The sequence below is a fragment of the Microplitis mediator genome, chromosome 8, assembly GCF_029852145.1.
Source record: "Microplitis mediator isolate UGA2020A chromosome 8, iyMicMedi2.1, whole genome shotgun sequence".
Classification (NCBI taxonomy): domain Eukaryota; kingdom Metazoa; phylum Arthropoda; class Insecta; order Hymenoptera; family Braconidae; genus Microplitis; species Microplitis mediator.
Window position 1 is genome coordinate 21,894,635 of NC_079976.1, and position 13,332 is coordinate 21,907,966.

A 13,332-nucleotide genomic window follows, 5' to 3' on the forward strand; every position below is an offset into this window, starting at 1 on the left:
GAATCTTTTTTTGTAGAGCACTCAATTCCCTACAAAAATATGCCTGCCAATTATTCCTATGACGCATCGTTAGCTACTTATAAAAATCAGAAGACATTAAAAAAATTTTTCCCATGTTATTCTTACGGGAAATAGAAAAGTGCAATGCGGACAAAGTTAATATTAATATTAAGAGCTCTAATTTCCACAGGCGTCTTTTTTTATCTAAACGAAACTTTTGAACCTGTTTGAAAGAAAAAAAAAATTTGTTTGTTTTTTGAATCACCCTAATACATATATATATTTTGCTGTTCAATTTTAGAGTAAATTATAAATTGATGATGAAGGTTAGATCGAAGCAGACATAAAAATCAAGAAAATGATTCACTATCCATTAGATAGAACCGGTATGTAGTACATCGCATCCAGAATCGTAAAAAATTTCTATTATGAATGTATGTCTGATAGTTTAAACGTACTAGAGATGTCACTAGAAGACTCATAAAGAGCAAAGAAAGAAAGATGTAGGAATAATTGTGAGGTCGCTCCAAGCATTTCTGTGCGCAGCGTCATTCAGCCATCGGCGACCGCGATGTATAGATGTATTCACTAGTTTTTACCGGTTTAACTCATCAATTAACCACAATACTCTTTAATTTACATTACTAGTGTAGTTAAGTGTTGTGTTAAATATATAATTATCACATTATTTATAATACGAGAGATATTGTGCGTTTAAATAAGACGAGCATAAACGACAAGGTGCATTGGGTTTACACCATTTGGATGAGAATATACTTGCGCATTTCTGCTAGTGCAAAAGATAGGTAGCGCCGTTGGAGATAAGTTAAAAAGAAATTGGAAATAAAAATAATGAATTAGTGAGATATATTGTGTGTAATAGGCATTTTCTCGTTGGTCTAAAAAATAATAATAATAATAATAATAATAATAATAATAATAATAATAATGATAAAAACGCGACGATGGCTCAAGACGTGATTTATGGTTTAGGTAAGATTGTTTTGATTAGTAATAAAAATTAAGATCGTCTAAGTAAACTTATGTGCTGTATATTAATGTGGGTGACTGAGTGTAGAGCCAGTTTTGCAAACGTAGATGTTCGACATTTACCGTTAACGACCTGAATAATCGTAACCCGCGTTTTTATTCCAAAAGAAATGCGTTTTTTAATTAATACTTTTCCTACCAACTAAAAATAAAAAAAAAAAAACTCAGAAAAATTGTTCCCTAATGAATTAAGACTAGGGTGTTAATGCTGATAAAATAAGGGAAGTAGTAAATAAAAATGGGCTTAAAAAAAAAAATAATAAATTATGCAGGGATTAATTTGATGTGTATCGAAATGGAGGCCAATCAATTTCATTACTGTAAGACAACGGTCAGAGTATAGTTTCGTACAAAACATGTTTATTGTTTATGTTTTTATTTATTGTTTATCAGTTTAAGTCAGTAATCGTCATTACATATGAACATAATTTTTTTTTTTCTATCGATTATCCGAGCGTCGAGTATTGCATTTACAATATAAATAAATTTACGAGAGAATCATAGTATCTGTTCTGAGGCGCGTTCGTACATGACCAGTTCACGAAGCAACGGTTTCTTTGTCGGAGAAGCCATAGCTAGACGTATTTTTTTGTTTTGCCGCAAGGGATCGATCGAGATCTCGTACTTCTAACCGAGTGAGCTGAGCCTTGCGAAACAAATTCTTAACGTATTATATAAATTTATGAAACATATAGACAATGATTATGCCATTCCTATATATTAGTATTAGACAACATATAAATATGACTAAGCATTGATATAATTTTTTTTTTTAATCTCAATTTGTAAAGAGCCATGTGGGTAAGTGTCCGCAAACCCATTCATTTTTGACTGAAATGCATGGGGTTGCGCACACTTACCCACAGTACTCTACATTATTGTTGCACATAAATATAAAATATATATAATTTTTTTTTTATTGCTCACCTCTATCGCGAAGCGTAGATCTAGTGCTCCGCTTAAAAATATGTATGAAATAAATATAATCAGCACATTGTAGGATTTGTTAGTATTCAACGATTGGATTGTTTTATATATATTTATATATATATACAAGCTGTTTGACGGTAGGGCTTGGGCGTCGATAGATATATCGATTATATGTGGCTCGTGAGTCGGCTTGAAAAATACGTCGTTGCGTTTCGGGGGGAGGGGGGGTTAGGTTTGGTTCTATTCCTCGAAATGGCTCGTCGAAGCGTCGCAGTCGTGCTTGGAATTCTCTTTCTCACTCTGTCATTCCCGGGGGGATGAAAAGGGTCTCCATCGTCGGGGGACGAGCCGGTATGCTCCCGAAATAATCGTCGTGCGTATCGATCGTAACCATCGTAACCGTGCCGAGTATAAATTTCTCTCAACACAAGAGCATATAATACAATAGAGCTGCTTGATATCTTCACTTGTTTTTATTTTTATCGTATTATTTTATTTATTTTAATTACGCATTTCATTGTGATAGCAATTCATCTTTCGATATAAAATATTATATTTTAATATGATTACACGTGATTATGATGTTAACAGGTGACATAAACAATCAAGTGCGAAGCATTACGTTAATTGCCAAAACAAACTAAAAATTTTAATAAAGTTATATATATATATATAATAAAATGATAGTGTAAACAATGAGGTTATGCAAAACAACATTTTTTTAAATTTCTTCTGTGCAACGTGGCATCAGTAAAGTTAAATTGTGAAGTTTATTACATGTAAAATAAAATATATATATATGTACATATGTATAAATTTACATATACATATACATATATCGAAAAGTGTAAGTGACTCAAAAATAAAAAGTGACTTTGGCATCGATTAAAAAGTTGCATAGGTAAATACATTTTTATACTTTTATTTCGCTATTACTAATATTATAAATAGAAATATATATAATTTATATATTATTATTATTCGTAATCTTATGTAGAGCCGTTTTTTTAATTGACCGATTAATAGTTACCATTGACCTAGTATATTACTGATTTAGTAATACAATAGACATTTTATTATAACTTAAATGGATATAAGATACACACACACATATATATATATATATATTCACATATGTGTATATTTATGTGTGTGTTTGTATCTTACAATATCAAATTAATTAATAAAATATACAATTAAAACAGTTTATAATTTCAACACATCATTCGATAGAATCATGTTACGATTATTGTTACTATTAAAATCTCGCAGCAATGATATCAGTCGAGAAGTTTGTGCAGGAAACATATTATAGTACTGTTGATAATAGTATAGTAACGTCCAGGATTATTTCCAATTAGCGATGTCTACAGTGACGTTGTCTTAACGCACGTCGGTAGATCTTCCGTTTTCGCAGTTTCCGCAATTGGAAGTTTAATGGTAACTGCAATATATATATAAAGGTGGGGGAAGGGGGAATTGGACATTGGTTGGGAGAGAGAGGAGGGTAGAGAGTGGGCAAGAACAGTGAGCATCTCGTTCACGTTTTTCACAAGGAGAGTAAAGGGGTAGAGGAGTGCAAATAAGGTAAAGAGAGAAGAGACGGAAGAGGACGCGGTTCGCGCTCGGGGGTGCGGCAACCCTGGAAGGGAAAGGAGGAGGACGAGTGTTACCGTCGCATTTCAGAGAGGACTTTAGCGTTGTGCGATGGGAGGTATACTCACCGGATGGCCGAGTGGGAAAGCAAGAGGGATAGATAGTCGACATGTTTCTCTCTAGCTGTGGTGTATGCCAGCGGGCTGCCACCCTATGCTGTCTCTCTTCCTCCCGTTCTCTCGGGTTCTCCTGTTTCAACACACTTCGACCTCGTCTTTCTCACCCGCCACCGGTCCTATTGCTGTCTCTGTTTTCTCTTCCCCTCACTCTTTCACTCCAAAGCTCGTTCGTTCAATACTTCGTGAGAGAACGCGAGAGTTGAGTAGAGAGGAGAAAGAGGAGACCGACGCTTACGTTGCTCAGGTCCATAACGATGAGTCAACCATTCGAAGAAAAGGGCCACTTGCATTTCTGATATTACGTTCAAAACTATCATCTAGTTTATCGTTGCAATATCATCTTGCAGTTCGTCTCATATGAGTATTGACCACACCATCATTATAATTACACTGCGTTTATTATTTTTTTGCTTCATCTAGATCACATCTTCAATCTAATAATATGCTTAATATCCTCATTATATCGAAATATTATATTATATTCATTATTCATAAATATTTTGTACCCGGGTTGAGAAATCAAATATGATTATAGTCTAACTGGACTGCATTTGGACTAATTCGTCTGTATTTGAAGTAGTTGATCTTTTATAAAAATTTTAAGCTGTTTTCGATCTGTTATTTTAAAAAACAATTGCGTTTCTGGCAGGCTAAATTAAATTAATTCTTGAACTTAGAAAAATTATAGTTCTGAGTACATATTTGCAAGGACAAACTACACAGAAAAAAAGGATTTCTTGGCGCAAAAAATTTTTACTTGACCCAAGAAATTTTTTGTATTATAAAGTGAAAACAAAACTTTTCTTGGGGTACGATAAAATTTTCTTGGAACAAGAAAAAAATTTTTCAGGCGAGAAAAAAATTCTTGAGCCAAGAAAAATTTTTGTCTTCAATTCATAATACAAAATATTTCTTGCGCCAAAAAATTCTTTTTTTCTGTGTAGATTAAATCATGGATTGTAATATTTTCATTTATAGACGATATTTATAAAAAATATTCAGTTTCAGAACTGATTATGTTTTGTTTACTATTTACTTAGTGACTTTTGTTTAAAAATGTCGGCAGTTAATGATAGTTCGACAACTTTATTTTTTAGTTGTCTTGACTGAATATTTATAATATTAAACAGAAATAATAAAATTGCTCATAAAATGTCAAGAAATTTTTCTGATTTAATGGATAAAATCGATAAATATTTTGGCATTAGAAACCTTCAAATTTCTTGTGAAATCTTATTACGAAGTATGTTTCAAATATCAAGAAAATTAAAATAAATTTATAAATCTAGATTATTATTATAATAATTATTTGTAAAAAGTTCAGTTTTTGATCTAAAAGCGATTAAAAGTAGACTAAATATAATACGAAAATGAGTCTGATATTGGCCTGGACAGAGAATAGTGCGGACAAAAAACGATTTAATTCCCACATAAAATAAATACGATTTGAAAACCTAAATTAGATAAAAAATATTTTAATTTATCATTTATTTTGAAACAGATCTAATTTTTCGACTCGGGGATCATTCTCTTCAATTTGAAATAGTGACTATTCACTGTTTACTAGTGAAAAGTATGTCACTAATTCAAATAGTGGTATACTTTTCACTGCCAAACAGTGATTTTCACTAATTCGTTTTCCGAGAGCACGCATTTCTTGTTTGTTCTGAGTATAGCTTGAAAAATAATTCACAGAGTGTTAGAGTAACAATTCCTGAAATAAAATTGAGTTTAACAGTAAAGATGTGCTAATTTTTGTTTTACTCTCGGTAATTTGATGACTACAATAATCCTTTTGAAAATCACTAATCAAATCCTTTTGGCTTAATTATAATTAATAAAAACATAAAAATTGTTGATTCATTAAAAATGTAGCTGCCATTTTAATATTACTATTATTGTTATTTACTGAGCGATTGAGGTGCACATTTGGATTTTCCATCTTTTTTTTTCTTATACATATGCATACTTGGGGAGAACAAAAACGACAGAGAAGATGCACTCGTTCCTTCACCTTGCTCGTCTTCCTTTTTTTTCAACTTATTCCTCAGGTATTTCGAGGCTTTTAACGACCAGTCCATCTTGTCTTTTTTCTTTCTTAGAGTACATCCTCTCACGCAGGAAATATTTCGTTTACCTTGAAGTAAAATATGAGACTTGATAAATTCACAAATTAAATAAATATCTTTTGTTTTTAATTATCGTAAGTTTGAAAAAAACGCTTTTTGAAACAGTGTTTGCAAATTTTTCGATATTTTTTTTTTAAGACAATATGCATCATATTCAAATTAAAGTTATACTTGTTTATTATTTTAAATAATAATTTCAAAACGTAAAAACATTGTGATTGAATAGTTAATATGAATAGTTTTACAAATCTTTTTAATAACTCGACCATATAAAAAAAATTGGCTCGAACGCCCAAATATATAATTTCTCATTAAATCAAGCGCTATTTCAGTACTTTAATTTTTTAATTAATTTACAGTTTCTGAGCACGAAAACAGTATTGTGAAAATATTTTCGAGCTCATCAAGCTCTTTCATGATTTATTTTTTCAAGCTCGTAAATTACTCTCCTAATTTCGATCAGTGGAATTCTATTGGTTCACCCGTGAAATCTTACTCGCTTACTAGTAAAATTCACTGATTCGGCCAGTGGTCTTGGCAGCCATTTAAACCCACTGGTTACTCAGTGAACTTCACCGGTGAATCAGTTAATTTTAATGGCGGACATAGTCACTGACTTATAACAGTGAGCGTACATAATTTTGATCATAGCCTTACATCCATAGTAGACATAATTAATTTACGTGAAATTTTATTCAACCTTTATTACATTTACTTTTGATTAATAATTAATAATAAAAATAATTTTATCACGAAGGATTAAAGTAAATAAATATTCTGATCATGGACTGAACTCTATCTTGATTCATCTTAAATCTCTACTCTGAGCTCAAGTTGGATGAGTTGTATTGAAAGTAAAAGAGTTAGAGCAGATTCAGTATCGCCATTTTTTTCTCAATTTCTTTAGATCCAAACAATAAATTCGAAGCTATTTTATAAGTAATGTATTGGTTCAAATGAACTCTAAAAATTTTAAAAAGAATCGGTACTTGGTGTCAAAAATTTCTCAAAAAAAAAACGGTCTATCGGTTGAATCTGCTGGCCAGCCCCTTGAGCTCCTTGAGCTTGAAAACATTGTTGTGAATACATTGTCGAGCTCTTCGAGTTCGAAAATACTTTTGTATGCAGTTGTTTTAAAAAAAAAGTTTTTTACCATTTTTTCTTCAACGATATCTTTTAAACGAATTGACCGATTAAGACGGTTAAGGTCACAACCGACGCGTTAAATTGAGTTCTAGAGCTGATCAGATTTTAAAATCGATTTATCTAATCGTTTTTGAGAAATTTCAAAAAAACTAAGAAAAAAAATTTTTTTTAATTCTATCTTTACGGTTTCTCTTAAACGAATGAACCGATTTTGATGGTTAAGGTGGCATTTAACGCGGCTTATGAAGTTTTATAGCTGATTAGATTTTGGAATCAGTCCGTCGAGCACATTACAAGTTATCCAAAAAAAAAACATTCTTAGAAAAATTTTATTTTTGTAATATCTCCGAACGAGCCGTACCGATCAAGCTCAATTTTTCACAGCTTTTAGAAATTGACAAGCCACGTCAAAAGTTACAGATATTTACATACGTACGTACATGCATACATACATACACTCAGACCATCTTAAAATTAGTCAGAATAGCTTCCTAGAACCTCAAAACGTCAAGATCTGATAAAAATTCGATTTTCGAAAATCGGACCAAAACCAATAACTTCTCGAATTTTTTGAAAATCATCGATTTTCTTAGCGGGAAGTTAAAAAAGATTTAGCGTATTTAAGTCCCCGAAAACTTAGTATTTCCTTAAGTACTCCGCCCCTCCCCCCCCTTCCCACTGTTGCTCCTAACTTTAAAAAAAAAACCTTTGCTGGATGAAAAAAAGCAAAGTTCCTACCCGAGTCGGAATTTAGGTCTGTTTTGATCGTTTTTTTTTTTTTTTTCATACATTTCGGACACATATTTGACGATTAAAACGGATCTTTACTGTATTAGTATCTATACGACAGCACGCCTGGTTTCATCGTAACTAGTGGAGTTTTGTCCACTTTTGAATGTTTTACGATCAAACCAGGCCTGAAATAATAATAGTGGTAATGATAACCATCTTCAAAAGTATCTAGCGAGCGTGGGTTCGAATCCCCTATAGATTTTTTCTTTCATTTTATAACAACCCGAGGAAAAATTATTCTATAATCGACGATTTTATAAATTCCAAATAAATTTTATAGAGTTCCCTAAAATTTTACGGACAGTAATTATTTTTGAACATAAATTTGAAATTGCAAAAAAATAAATTTTATCTAGACATTTTCTATGATCTGTTGGGTAAGGATATTTACTGAGATTGACCGAGTATGTGTGATGTTAAGGAAAAAATCCCCGGTATCTGCTGGTCTCGAACCCGGATCCATCTGATTCTAAGTCCTTGCTGCTATCCACTGCGCTGTTCTACGTGCGTGATCGCGTTGGAGTAAATGGTATATTTATTGAAATATGAAAGAATAACTCATGAACAAATGTCAGGATCTTGATATCATGGTTGACTCCATAATTCATATTCAAAGTCAAATATATTATTTTATGAACTTATTTCAGGGAGTTTTGTAAATATAATGAAATAAAAATATTTCTAAGTTCAAATGTTGTTATCATAATTGATAAGATTTTTTAATAGTTTAGCGAATTTTATAAAATTTTATGCTAATGTATAAAAGCGTTGATTTTCATAACGATTTTTTTTGGTGGCCGCTCAAAATATTCGAAAATTTCTTACTATTTAGGGGACTATTATAAAAATCAATCAAATTTTACGCTTAAATGAAATTGAGATCACCATGAAAAAAATAGCAAGAAATTTAATAAAAAAAAAAGAAAAATGTAAAATTCTAATAAGAAATTTCTTAAAATTTTTTAATATTTTGTGACATTGTGTAAAAATTTACAAATAAATTAAAATTCTAGAAAAATTTATGTAATTTTATAAGTTCATTTTCTTACAGATTATTAAACAGATATTTTAAAACGAATAAGAAATTAAAAAAAAAAGAATTAATCTAAGCGGGATTCGTACCCACGCTCGCTAGGTACTTTTGAAGATAGTTATTATTATTGTTATTTCAGGCCTGGTTTGATCGTATTTATTCTTATGTTTCATCTTGCACGGTCAAAACAGGCGTCTCTTTAGGCGGTAAATGAAACATCAAAGTGATTGGAAACTGTTACTATTAAATCGGTTCTTGAATTTCCACTCGGGTATAAGCGCCGATTCTTCCAATTACTTTTCTATTAGCGAACCTTCATGTGAACCGTCTTTCCTAAAAATTTCAGCTTTCTAAAAAATTATTTTGACAGTCATTAATGGAAGCTTGAAAATAAATAAAAAGTAATTTTTGATAAAGGTTTGAATGTCTCAAGTTGAAATTTTCAAAAAAAAATCCAAGTATATAAAATACGCAAAAAAATATTGAGTCATTTTTGATGAATATTCCATTTTAAAAAATTCGTTCAAACTATGAGGGGCTTCAACACTTGTTAAAGGCAGTATGTTACAGGAGAACATTGAAGATTTGCACAATAACCGTAATTGCCAGTATAAAAAACTTAATGAACTATCAGAAACCATTATTGAAAAACTTTTTATCTGCCAAGCATTGGCAATTAAATTTATAGCACTCAAATACGTCTTCGATAACAATGTTGATTTAGAAAATTCTCTTTTTTTCGCACACCCCGAGCATGAAGGCGTTAAGGGTGCTTTAGGAACGGATTTTTTCAGGCTATTTTATTCACATGAAAATATTTCTACACTCTTTTACTTACACCAAAATTAATCAAATTGTATACTAGCATACTAAGATTTTATTGACGAACGATTTGAACCTGATAGTAAGTCGATTCGTTATTTTATTAGATTAAAAAAAAAATGATTTTAACTAAGAAACTAGTACGGTCAATTGTTACGTATGAAACTTTGTGAACACAATAACTCTCGATAGACACAATTAATCCGCCTAACTTATTTTTATTATCTTTGTGTTTTTTTTATCACAAGAACCCTTTTGAAAATTTATGATTATTCATGAAAATTTAGGCTGCCATTTTTATTTTTACTGTTGTTATTTTATTCATTTTTTATTTTCATCAAATACTGGCCGCAGCACTAGTGTAACAGTATAGGTTTGAAAAAAAATGCGACAACTAAGACAAGAAGGCGGGATATTTAAAAGAAACGTCAATAAAAACAAATTCAACTGAAAATAAGAAATAACAAAACCAAATTAATAATTTAAAAGGAATAAAAATTTATAATAAGACAATAGTAAACTAATTGAAGTGTGGACATTTGGATTTTCCAACATTTTTTTATTTTGTCATTTGATCACTGTATTAATTGTTTTACTATTAAAATACAAATCTGAAAAAATAATTCGTACCTTTTTTAAAGAATCGAGAAGTTTCAAGCTCATAAATAAGTTAACTGCCACGTGCTAACTTCTAGTGGCGTTAATGAAGCAGTACATTGAAATGCTCGAAGATAATCATTTTCTTTCAATTGTTATCATTCATATAAAATAAAAATATTTATTTCGTATATTTTTTTTCATATTTTATTGCATTTGCGTATTGGAATATTTTATTTCTAATCATTGGCAGTCTTCCATTTACTGGTCGAATTACTAATATAGTTATAGATGGTCATATATATTGGCGATTTCCAAATACGGCCATATATGAAGCAAACATATAATGGCCATATGTGATTCGTTTTCCCCGGGTAGTCAATTTAATGAAGGATGTATTATTTCATAATTCAAAATGAATCAATGATAGTACTGCCTTATAATTATTACTTTTCTCTCACCTTTGACAATAGAATAGAAATCAGTCGATGGAATAATATAAGACTCCAGAAAACATACTCGCAAGAAATTAACAGTTTGAATTTAAGCTCGTTATGCTAATTATCTTTTTACTAATTACAACTATCTTCATCAGCTTCATTACGTATAATTAACCAAGCTTTAGCTTAACGTGTATGGTAGTTCAGCTAGTGAAATCATATCACACATAATTATAAATTAAATATATGTACCTGAAGATCGGAATGTTTTTCGCGCAACCAAAATGAAAAAAAAATTATGTAATTTGACTGCTTAAAGGTGACAACAGGTAATTGAGGGTGGCTGCAATTTTCGGCTGACACACTAGCGCCTATGTGAAACATTTTAGAAATCTAGATCCAGTAGATTGGAAAATCCAAAAGTACACATCTCAATCGTTCATTTCATTTTTAATTATTACTTTTATTTTATAATATTTATTCATTTCTTTTTTGTTATGAATTTTTATTCAACTTATAAATTATCAATTTGATTTTTTAATTTCTTAGTTTCAGTTAAAAATTTTTTAAATATCCCGCCGTTTTGTCTTAAAGGTTTCTCTCCCAAGTGGCACAAAAAAAAAAATTGTTGACTTTTTGTTAAATTTGAGGTAATAATTCGTTCGAATGTAACTAATTGTTAACTTGAATTCAACAATTTTTTTTGTGCCGCTTGGTTTTTTTTTTTTTTTTTTTTTTTTTTTTTTTTTTTTTCAAATCTATACTGTTATGCTAATGCTGCGGCCAGTAGTGGAAGGAAAGAAAAAATAATAACAACAGTAAAAATAGCAGCTCAATTTTTCGTGAATAATCAGTTTTACGTTTTTAATTAATTACAATAAAACTAAAAGGATCGAAATAGTGATATTCATAAAAGTTCTTGCGATAAAAAATACAAAGATAATAAAATAAGTTAGGCCGAATGATTATGTCTATCGAGAGTTATCGTGTTCACAAAGTCTCATACGTAACAATTGACCGTACTAGTTTCTTACGTAAAATCATTTTTTTTTAACTAATAAAATAACGAATCAACTTACTATCAGGTTCAAATCGTTCCTCAATAAATTCTCTATATGCCAGTCTACAATTTGAGTAATTTTGGTGCAATTAAAAGAGCGTAGAAATATTTTTGTGTGCGTGAAATAGTCATTTTTTGGTATATAGCTTTTAAAACAAAACCTATAAATGGACATAAGATTCAATCCTTATTTGTTTTTATTTCTATATTTATTTACTTACTAATTAAGTAATTAATATTACTTGTTAATTAATATAATAGTTTTGTTGCATTGTCTGAGCTTCTATTCATTAGGCGACAACCTTCCTACTACTCGAGGTCTCTTCCATTTATTGGGAGTATTGTTTTTTTCTCAGTGTTTTTTATTATTTTTCTGTAAACTACTATATTTTACTAATATTCTTAAAAATCAGGAGAAAAACTGAACCTCATATTTATTGGTCGGCTTACCCTACTTGGAAACATTCAAAATTCTTGATTGACGTTTAAATGGAATCTTTACAATTCGTGGTCGATCGATGATGGGGCACTATCTATTTTATACATAGAGAAAAAAAAACAGTAACTATTGCTGCGCAGAACAGTAATCCACTCAATATAATAAATATAGGTATAGTAAAATGTGCTTTTACTATACTTTACTTAATATTTTGTCCAAACACCCTTATTGACTAGATTACTTTTTCGCGCAGCAATAGTTACTGGTTTTTTTCTCCGTTTACTATTGTACATATTAGATATACCCATATAATACTTGATCAGAAGATATAATATCATATATTAGCATACACGGAGAAAAAATTATCGTGACCAGCACGATACAGTATACAGCTTGTCGCGATACTCGTTTAGCTATTTGGAGGTTAGTACGAGCCTTCATACGTATATTGCTGACAGTGGATCGTGAATAAGACTAGAATGGATCGCGACGGTAGCTCTACAGATCGCTTCCTTCACGATGCGCAGATCACTATCCATTAAATCGATCCAATCACGATATTTTTCTCTGTGCAGAAAGTATTCGAATAACTTCATATGCAGCTATATATGAATATATATACCCATGAATGAACATATATAGTTATATATAAAAGTGTACCATATAGTTATATATAGTCATACATGATTTGATTTTTCCGAGCTTAGGAATTTGTATTCACTTTTATACAGAAGTAAATTCTGTTGTATTCATTCGTGAGTCTCGGTACAATTTCAAATTATCCGTGATGGGCCATTTGGTTATTTATGGACTTTTTGGTACGGGGGTTGGTCCCACAAAAAGTAAAAGAAATAAGACGAGTGGCAAACGACCGCAAAGCCAACTGAATATTATAAAGAGTAGGTATAAGATAGACAGAGCTAGTTGCGCGTGAGCGGGAATAAAAGCGAGATAGCTAGACTGATAAAGGGATACTAGAGAGCGCGAGCCGAGAGGGTTGACCAAGCTTGTGCCCACGTCGTATATAGTCACGTCTATAAAGGAGTGCTTTATTGATCTCAGTTTGAGCCCACTAGGATACCAATATAGTTTGAATATAGCTATGAATGTCAATACTAG

The 13,332-nt window shown here is 30.9% G+C and overlaps 1 protein-coding gene across 10 annotated transcripts in view; it reads left to right on the forward strand.

Moving 5' to 3' along the window:
* The first annotated feature begins 532 nt into the window (after positions 1-532).
* The window catches only part of LOC130673967 (bromodomain adjacent to zinc finger domain protein 2B-like), a 174,700-nt gene continuing 161,900 nt past the window's right edge, over positions 533-13,332 (forward strand). For 4 of the 10 annotated variants that reach the window (XM_057479188.1, XM_057479192.1, XM_057479194.1 and 1 more), the window contains exon 1: positions 534-993. The gene's annotated coding sequence lies outside the window, so the exon portion shown is untranslated. Of the gene's footprint in view, positions 994-2,571; positions 2,882-13,332 lie in introns of all 10 variants that reach the window. The other 6 variants (XM_057479193.1, XM_057479191.1, XM_057479195.1 and 3 more) reach the window with 4 other exon arrangements.